Genomic DNA, 10,214 nt, shown 5'->3' on the forward strand with positions numbered 1-10,214 from the left:
TTTAGTCCCACAACCTTAGCTAAAGAGATTAACTACTAATATACATTAAAGGTAAAGCAATAATGTAAAGTGTATTCATAAAGCTTACAAAGTATTGAATGGAGAAGATGACAAAAGCAAAAGAATCTCCTAAAAGCTTCACCAACCAATAATAAATGAGCTCCACAAAAATTCAACTTAAAAATATGTAGAATAATGAGTCCAAAACGCTACAAAATCTATTTATAGAATGTCCAAAACAGGAACAATTTCCAGACAAAAATACCCCTGCGCATCTGGTGCGAATCGCACTTGGTGTCGCATGTGTCGCAGGTTGCACCAAATCTTCGCAGGTACTGCATCTTCAATCAGTTGTGGTGCAACATCTGCCGCATCAGGTGCGACTCGCATGTACCATATGCGACTCGCATGTGGTGCTCGCATGTGTTGCACCATTGTCTTCCTTTTTAGCCATCTCTGTCAATAGATGCTGCAGCACCTGCGACTCGCATGCAGTACATGCGATTCATAGGTGATGTTCTGGTTCATTTCAGCTGGTTTTTGCTTCATTTTGCCTCAAGTCGCTTCCAACACATGTTATTCTACAAATTAACACAAAAACACGAGAAACGACAACAAAAGTACTTGGGGATTTACAAAAGACTAAGCAGTTGGCGTCGAATGTGCCGTAATTTCACGGTACATCAACAGGTAATGTGCCGTGGGTACTCAAGAATTCCCCATGGTTGGCGAATGATCACATTTCCACAACATCCAAACACTCACAGGTTCATTTAGGCATTTCATCGAACAAGTTCTGAGCATGCATCAACTATCAATTCTTACAACAATGAGTACTCAAGAATTCCCCAGTCGCTATCTAATTATGCATCAACAACCACTTCCGAGAAGGACTACACAAGCATGGGTACTCAAGGATTCCCCATTGTTCATCAATTTCCAACAACCCACACAATGCATAAGATAAATCTACCCAACTAATTAATTACACCAAGTGGTAGGGCATGGTAATAACATGGGATTGAGCAATTCGTAGATACTACCTAATGTAAATAAGAGAAGATTTGACATACCTTGAGAGTTGATGACAGTTGGAACCCTTGAAATCTTTGTCAAGGTAAAAGAAAAGGAAACACTATTTATGATTTGTGATGTGATTAAGAATGATTGGAGTGAAGTGGGATTATGGGATGATATAGGAGGAAAAAAGGAGGAGGGGGAGAGGGAAAATGAAGGGTGTAATTGATGAAAACATCAGTTACGTTTCTTTTATTTGACGAGTCGGTTCGGTCTGACCCGTGAATCACACTTACCTGCATAACATACGACTCGCATGTGGTGCAGCATGTGTAACATGCGAGGAAAATGAAGGGTGTAACTGATGAAAACATCAGTTACGTTTCTTTTATTTGAAAAGAAAAAAATTTGAGTCGGGTCGGTCTGACCCGTGAATCACACTTACCTGCACAACATGCGACTCGCATGTGGTGCAGCATGTGTAACATGCGAGTCGCATGTAGTGCCAGGTTTTCGCATCTGCTGACAGAGAATTTGGCTTTCTTGGCCTGAAATGTTGCATCACCTGCGAGGCGCAAGTGCTGCAGCAGGCACGACATGCGAGTGGCATGTGCTGCAACATGTTATGCTTGTTGGCATTTTCCCTGCTCTTCTTCTTTGTGCACACAATTTATTCCTACACACTTAGACACACATCAAAAACATCACGAAAGTAAAAACAACAAACACATGAAAATGAAACTTAGTTGCCTCCCAAGAAGCGCTTGATTTTACGTCGCAGCACGGCGTTAGTACCTATTCATGGCTCATTGAGGAAGAAGACCTCGATAATCTTTGCTTCATTCTGAGATCCCAAGTAATGTTTCACCCTTTGCCCGTTCACTTTGATTTTATTTCCACTTGGGCAAACAAGTTCAATTGCTCTATGTGGAACACCTGTGTGATTTCAAACGGGCCGGACCATTTGGATTTTAACTTTTCGGGAAACAACAAGAGCCTTGAGTTGAACAACAATACGCGATCCCCGAGGCTAAATTCTCTTTGCAAAATCTTCTTATTATGAAAGTGTTTCATGCGGGCCTTGTAGAGTGAAGAGCTAGTGTAAGCTCTAAGTCGAAATTCATCAAGCTCATTGAGTTGTTCCGTCCTCAAGTTTGAGGCATCACTCCAATCCAGATTCAACTTTTTCAAGGCCCACAATGCCTTATGTTCAAGTTCCATGGAAAGATGACAAGCTTTGCCAAATACCAGCTGATAAGGAGATATACCAATTGGTGTTTTATAAGCCGTTCGGTAGGCCCATAACGCATCATCCAATTTCTTTGACCAGTCGGTCCGGTTAGCATTCACTATTTTAGAGAGTATGCTCGTGATCTCCCTGTTTGAGACTTCAACTTGTCCACTCGTTTGGGGATAATATGGGGTAGAAACTTTATGCTTTACTCCATACTTCTCAAGAGGAGTCTTGAATACCCGGTTGCAAAAATGAGAGCCCCCATCACTAATGATTGCCCTTGCGGTTCCAAATCTTGAGAAAATATGCCTCTTCAAGAATGCGGTGACACTTCTTCCTTCATTATTAGGGAGCGCAACGGCTTCCACCCATTTAGACACGTAGTCCACCGCCACAAGAATGTACTTGTTGTTGTAGGAAGTCACAAACGGACTCATAAAGTCAATACCCCAAACATCAAACAATTCAACCTCAAGAATCGGGGTCATTGGTAGTTCATGCCTCCTCGAGATGCCTCTATGCCTTTGACATTGATCACAGGCTTTCACAAAGTCATGTGCATCTTGATAGATCGTAGGCCAATAAAAGCCACTTTGAAGAACCTTAGCCGCCGTTCTTTCACTACTATGGTGTCCACAAACCGGTGATGAGTGACAAGCTTCGATGATGAGCATCATTTCTACTTCGGGTATGCACCTCATTATGATGTTATCAGCACAAACCCGGAATAGATATGGCTCATCCCAATAGAATTTTCGGACATCACTCAAAAACTTCTTCTTTTGGTGGAAGTTCAAATCCTCTGGCATGATGTCACTTGCGTGGAAGTTAGCAAAATCGGCATACCAAGGGATCATGTCATGCGACCCCGCCATTACTTGCTCATCCGGAAATGACTCATTGATTTCTAGGCCATCCAGTGGACGCCCACCCTCTTCAAGACGAGACAAGTGGTCCGCCACTTGATTTTCACAACAATTTCTATCTTTCACTTCAAAGTCAAACTCTTGCAAGAGAAGGACCCAACGTATCAACCTCGATTTTGCATCTTTATTTGTCATGAGGTAACGTAAAGCTGCATGATCGGTGTGAACAATCACATGGGTTCCCAACAAATAAGCCCGGAACTTCTCGAAAGCAAACACAATAGCAAGCAACTCTTGTTTTGTGACAGTGTAATTCATTTGGGCACCGTTTAGAGTCTTGCTTGCATAGTAAATTGGGTGGAAGATCTGATCATGCTTTTGGCCAAGAACAGGCCCCATGGAAAATTCACTTGCATCACACATCAACTCAAAGGGTTGAAACCAATCCGGAGCAATGATGATAAGAGCCGATGTGAGTCTCTCTTTCAAACCCTCAAATGCTTCAAACAAACATCATCAAACACAAACTTCGACTCCTTCTCTAACAATTTGCATAGAGGGTTGGCTATTTTCGAGAAATCCTTGATGAATCTTCTATAAAACCCGACATGCCCGAGGAAGCTACGAACACCTTTAACGGATATTGGGGGAGGAAGCTTAACAATAACCTCAATTTTAGCTTGATCAACCTCAAGCCCCTTTTCCAAAATCTTGTGTCCTAAGACAATGCCTTTTCTAACCATGAAGAGACACTTCTCCCAATTTAGAACCAAATTTGTCTCTTCATATCGTTTCAATACTTGAGCAAGATTCTCCAAGCATTCATCAAAGGAATCCCTAACCACGGAAAAGTCATCCATGAAGATTTCAATGAACTCCTCAACCATGTCGGAGAAAATAGACATCATGCAACGTTGAAATGTTGCGGGTGCATTACATAACCCGAAGGGCATTCTCTTGAAAACAAAGGTCCCATAAGGACAAATGAAAGTGGTTTTCTCTTGATCCTCGAGGGCAATGGTGATTTGGTTGTACCCGGAATACCCATCGAGGAAACAATAATAATCCCTTCCCGCAAGCCTATTAAGCATTTGATCCATGAATGGCATTGGGAAATGGTCCTTTTTGGTCCACTTATTCAACTTCTGATAATCCATGCAGACTCGCCATCCGGTGACCTTGCGAGTGGGGACCAACTTATTTTTAGCATTTGTGACAATGGTGATTCCACCCTTTTTGGGCACGCATTGAACCAGACTCACCCAAGAGCTATCCGATATCGGGTACACTACACCGGCATCTAACCACTTGATGATCTCATTCTTCACAACCTCTTGCATAGGAGGATTTAACCTCCTTTGATGTTCGACGCTTGGCTCACATTTTTCATCAAGTTGAATTTTATGAGTTAATACGCTCAAATTACACCTATTAATGGCGTAAAGCGGACGTTATCAAATATAGTAACCCAAACAAGGTTGGGGTCGAATCCCACACGGAATATAGAGAGAAAAGGGTACTAATTATATGTGATACTAGTCTTTAAAGGCTTTAATCCTATTCCGAATATTTTGAAAAGAGATTTGGTTTTGAATAGCTATTTTGAAGTGTTTAGAATTTGTTTAGATTTTGAGAACCAAAGTTGTGTCCCCGCGATGATTAGATGTTATGTTATGGGTGTCAATATGATATATTTCTAATGGGTCAAGGTTTTGTATGCACTTAATCTCTAATACACTTTCTAATATTTTTCAATAGTTAGAAAGTATTTCTTTTTATAATTTTCCCAAATGCAGAAAAGTTATAAATAAGGGTGATTAAATATGCCAAGTAGAACTCATCCTATCCCTAAGCGAGTTCATTAAACGAGGGTTAGCGCCCCGAGTCCTTGTTATATTATTTCAAATCACCCTAGTTCATCTTTCCAAATAAACTAGGGTTTGTGCATGAACAAGTGTTTGGAACCACTTATAGAACAATGAATACGAGAAATAATAAATCACATCACAACCCATTATATATATATATACAATGTTAGATACCCATTACATAGCACCCATCATTTGGGTCCACAACTTTGATTAAAGAAACTACTCACACATTATGGTCTCAAAAGTAGTAAGCAATAAATGAGACATAAAGCTTACAAAGTGTAATAAAGATGATGGAAAATAGAATCTTGTTGTCTTCACTAAGCTCCAAAAGGGGAGTATTCAATGATCACCCACCAAAGGAACTTTTTAAGTGGTTATAATAAAATCTGGATCCAAAGAAAAACCTAAAATGTTCTTTAAATAGGCTCAAAAAACGCACAGCAGAAACTGACAAAATTGCCCCCAATAGCAAGATCGACGGACCGTCGGTCGTTCGACGATCCGTCAATTTCTTCGTCCTTTGTTCCTTCAGCAATGTGTTCCATTCGACAGTGCCATCGACCAGTTCGACGCTCCGTCGACTATTCTGTCTTTTTCTCCTCTTGTTGAGAGATCCTGCTTGACGACACAAACGACGAAACGTCGATCCGTTCGACGCTTCGTCGATGCCTCCGTCCTTTGTCGTCTTCAACTTTGTCATCACTGGAAAATCGAGCTTATTGACGCTTCAAAGGACGGTTCGTCGGCTGATCGACGGAACGTCGATTCTTCATTTCTGGCCAATTTTTCCTTTTTTCTTTGCTTTTTGCTTTTTGCTTTTGGGCCATTGTTTTCCTAAAACATAACAAAACATATTAACGAGCACCAGACTTACTTGAAAACAACCAAATTTCATAGTAAAAAGGCGTCGAATATGCCTAAAATCCGCGGCACATCAACACCCCCAACTTAAGATCTTTGCTTGTCCTCAAGCAATTCAGACAAAACAATTATAAAATAAAATTGCAACTATGCTAAAAATAAAGTAAAAGTGACTACAATGGTGTTTGCTCATCGCTACCGGCATGTGCATTTTTCAAATCAACTCCCTCTTTCATCATTCCCAAACAGGGTTCTTTCAAAACAAACTTATTAGAATTGACCTTGACGCTTCAATTGATGACATCACATTATTAGAAGCATTTATGCGTGCGAGTATTCACCATTATGCCCTCACTTAGCTTGGAGAATGTCCCACACACAATTTTACAATAAGAATCGGGACAAGGATGGATGAGAATAGAAAGCACTCGCACTCACAAAGAAGTTCATGATTTACAAGTGTAGATACCATATGCTTGCCTTTAATTTCAATGCCTAACACTTTCGGATGGTTCAGTTTTGATCACTATAGGACTTGTTCTTGGGTTGTAATGTAGTCTCGGGGTCGGGTAGGATAATCATTTGGGAATTAGTGACTCATCCTCCTCGACACTACAGATTTCGACCTTTCTTATCATGCCCAATCTATTCATTCTTCAACTCATGACTAAGATGTGATTTTACTCTTACTAGAATTTACAATCTTTTTATGAGACAATATTATTATTGTTATAAAACTATATATATACATATACACATACATATGTACATGAATTTTTTTTTATAAACTTTTGTCAAATTTAATCCGCTATCACATCCAATTCTCGACTATGCAACTCACACACCCCCAGCTTTAGGCTCTTGGCCTTTACTTCACACGTATACCACCCCCAGCTTAGGCGATTTGCCTCTTTTCTCTAGTAGTGTCAAGGAGGGAATGGGTGCAAAGATGGAATGAATTCATGAAATGGGGAAAAGGTTTGTTACAGCTAATCAAGAGAAAAAGTCAAAGGCTCAACGTGGGAACTAGTGATATTCATATAGAACAGGTTTTGGGCTTTTTAAGGCTGACGTGACTATTCAGAAGGAAAGCCTATGATCACTTCGCAACCGACTATCCTAAGCAATATAGCACGACCTACCAGGCAAGTTCTGGATCCACATATGCTAATAATGAACACAAGAAGTTCTCACACTCACAATGGCATAAGGGTTTGAACACTCAATTCATACACACTCTAATATCTATGATGTCACAAAAAGAACCATACATGTCAATTCATTACAACCTGAGATACGCAATAAACTTTTGGAGGGGTCAATTTCAAATCAATCCATAAAACACATCATAAATATCCTTTTTCAAATCAAAATTCATGCCATAAGTTCAAAATGCAACAACCATGAAAGTCACAATTACTTTAATTAAAATTTAACAAATATAAATACTGCAAAGTACATCAGGTTACCCCAGCCCCAGCAAAAAGAGGTTGCATTGTCCCCAATGCATCAAAACAATCATACCATCACCCCATGGTGGTGGTGCCGACCTGAAATACTCTAATCCTGTTGTTGCTGCTGAGGTGTCTCCCCCGCAACAGTCTGAATGGGGGCCCTCTCTGCTGCTGGCTCAGTGGACTGAAGCAGTGGAGCTGACTGGCTCTGTGGCTGCAGGTCCTGAGGAGCTATCGTGATCGGCCTGACTGGCGCTGGAATAGCACTAGTGCTGGAAGATGCGCCGGTGAACCTCATGTCCAGGCGTGATCGCCGAATACCCTCCTGAAGCTCGAGGTCGTCATCCTCATTGTCCTCCTCCTCATCATCAGCCAATGTGACAGGCCTTTTTCTTTTGCGACTCTCCTTAGGCTCATCCTCAGTCACCAAGTCAACTACTCGGATCAAATCGGAAATGCTGGCGACTGGTGCAGGTGGTGTCGGGTCATCCACAATAACCTGCTCTCTCGTCTGAACGGCCGCAATCTCACCTCGGAGCTGGTCAAGCTTGGTCTTCAAATCTCCTGAAGTACCAGACTCACTCTTCTTCTGAATAGTGAGTATCCGCATCTCTAAACTGTCAAGTCGTGCATTGACCCTAGCATGATGCCTCTCTAGAGCCTCCTGAAGAGGCTTCAACTCCGGTGCAATCTCTTTACGGACAAATCTACCCAACTGCTGTAATATCCGGGTCATCTGCTGATCAGCACGCTCTGCCTTGATTGCAAACTCTCTGAAGTTGGCTCTGTTGAGGACAAAGAGATCCTCGAAAGCTGATGCTGCGGCTGACGGAGGAATAGGAGATGCAGATGGAACAGCAGGCCGAGGTGGTGCCTCAGAAGAAGGGGTAGCATCAGCTACAGATGGTGTGGAGGCCTCTGTGGTGGACAATCCTTCTGTGCCTATATCCACTGTGCCCTGTGGTACTGAATTCGTGACATGCTCAGTCTGCTCGCCCATGAGCTCTAGCAATGAAGTACTGGTGGCCTGAGATGTACGGAGGGTCTCATCCCTACTCCGTGTGATGTCGCACACCTTTGTTGCGGAAAGAATAGCTGCAAATGTATCAATGTACCTCACCTGGGCCAACCTACACAACTGCGTGATAAGGCACGGGAATATCAAGGCTGTCGCCTCCTGTGGTACGCGTGCCCGAATGACTCTATTGATCAAATCACCCAAGTTCATTGGGTACCTAGATAGCATAGCAACCACAACCACTGCTCTGTCTGGCGTGACTATGTTATCTGCTCTCGCTGGCAGAACCCGATATATGATGAAATTCCACCAAAATTTAGCTTCCAAGCTGATATCTGCCTTATGGATTTTGGCAGCCAAGTTTCTCACCCATGGGGCCTGGTCCGCCGGCCCTCTATCCATCACCGTCGCAAACCATTCCCGTACAGATTGCTCAGCCCTTCTTTCAAATTTATCATCATATTCCACTGTGGTCGGTGCCACAAAGTCATCACCAAAATAAAACTTGTTGATTGTGCGGGCTGAGATGTCAACATGGACACCCCGAACATACACTGTGTCTAATGGAGGGGCGGCTTTCAAAGCTCTCTTGTTCTTGTGGCGCTGCTCGAGCATTACCCTGTAAGTAGCATAGAATTGCCGAACTATGGTCGGGCAATAATCCCCTGGAGGCTGTGTGAATGCCTTAAGATGATAGTGCTGGATGAGATCGGTAATCCAAGGATAGCTCTCTAAGCTGCTCATACTAATTTGTTCTTCTTCTTGAATATTTCTCCTCGGATTACCCCCGTCGACTGTAGTGGCCCCTTTTACATAGTACTTTCGGCACCCTTCATAGGGGAAACAGATTGCCGCTATCTCTATCTTTTGCAGCCGCAACCGCTCGTGCTCCTCATCTGAATTGCGCTCAGGAGCGACTGGTTGTTCTGTTGCTGCATCGCTAGAATCAGCGGATGTGGAGAATGAAGTCCCCTCTGTAGACTGAGAGGAGAGTAAAGTGGGTGATTCTGCTTGGGGCGTAGTGGTCTGTGCCCTCGATCTAGTCGTTGGGACTACCGCTTGACCGTCAGAGTCAGAGGGTTTATCCCTAAGAGTAAGGGTTGTTTGACCCCGACCTCGGCCTTTTCTGGGACCACCACCCCGCTTGACTGGATTCTTTGGAGGCATACCTGAGAAAAGAACACATTTTATTGTTAAGACAACCATAGAAACATAACAGAATCAGTCAAAAGTACAAGACATGCGATAATGTTAAAGTTGCCAGTGGTCCGTCGATGTGCTAAAGAGTCGTCGAATAGATCGACGAAGCGTCGAAGTTCCCGTCGAATTGATCAACGCGTCGTCGATCTCATCGTCGATCTCTTGTGAGCCACTGGAAATTTCAACTAAAAGACGGTGAGAAAGACGCCCCGTCGATCGATTCGACGAGCCGTCGATCGATTTGACGGGCCGATCTCATCGTCGATCTCTTGTTAGCCACTGGAAATTTCAACTGAAAGACGGTGGGAAAGACGCCCCGTCGATCGATTAGACGGGTCGTCGAATCCTCCGTCGATGTTGTTTTTGTCAAGAACTTTTGATAAGGCTCATTCCACGTTGAGTAGGAAGGTCCGTCGAACTAAGCGTCGAATGTTTTCGCATGCTAAAACTACAGATCCCATACACTTCTTTGGCCGATGTGCCAATCGTCACGTATTTTGGGGTTACTCAGACTTCACCCCATGTTGGCTTGGGTTAGACTAGGGAAAACATTTGGCAGGCAAAACAACTCGAAGGTCGTAATGCCCTCCAAGCCATCGTGACACATAATGCCATACTTTGGCATTTCATTGAACAGTTGGTGGGCAAAACAACAACAACCTCATGAATGAGGTGTGTTTGTTGTAATGC

This window comes from Lycium barbarum, chromosome 2 (genome assembly GCF_019175385.1).
Source record: "Lycium barbarum isolate Lr01 chromosome 2, ASM1917538v2, whole genome shotgun sequence".
Classification (NCBI taxonomy): Eukaryota; Viridiplantae; Streptophyta; class Magnoliopsida; order Solanales; family Solanaceae; genus Lycium; species Lycium barbarum.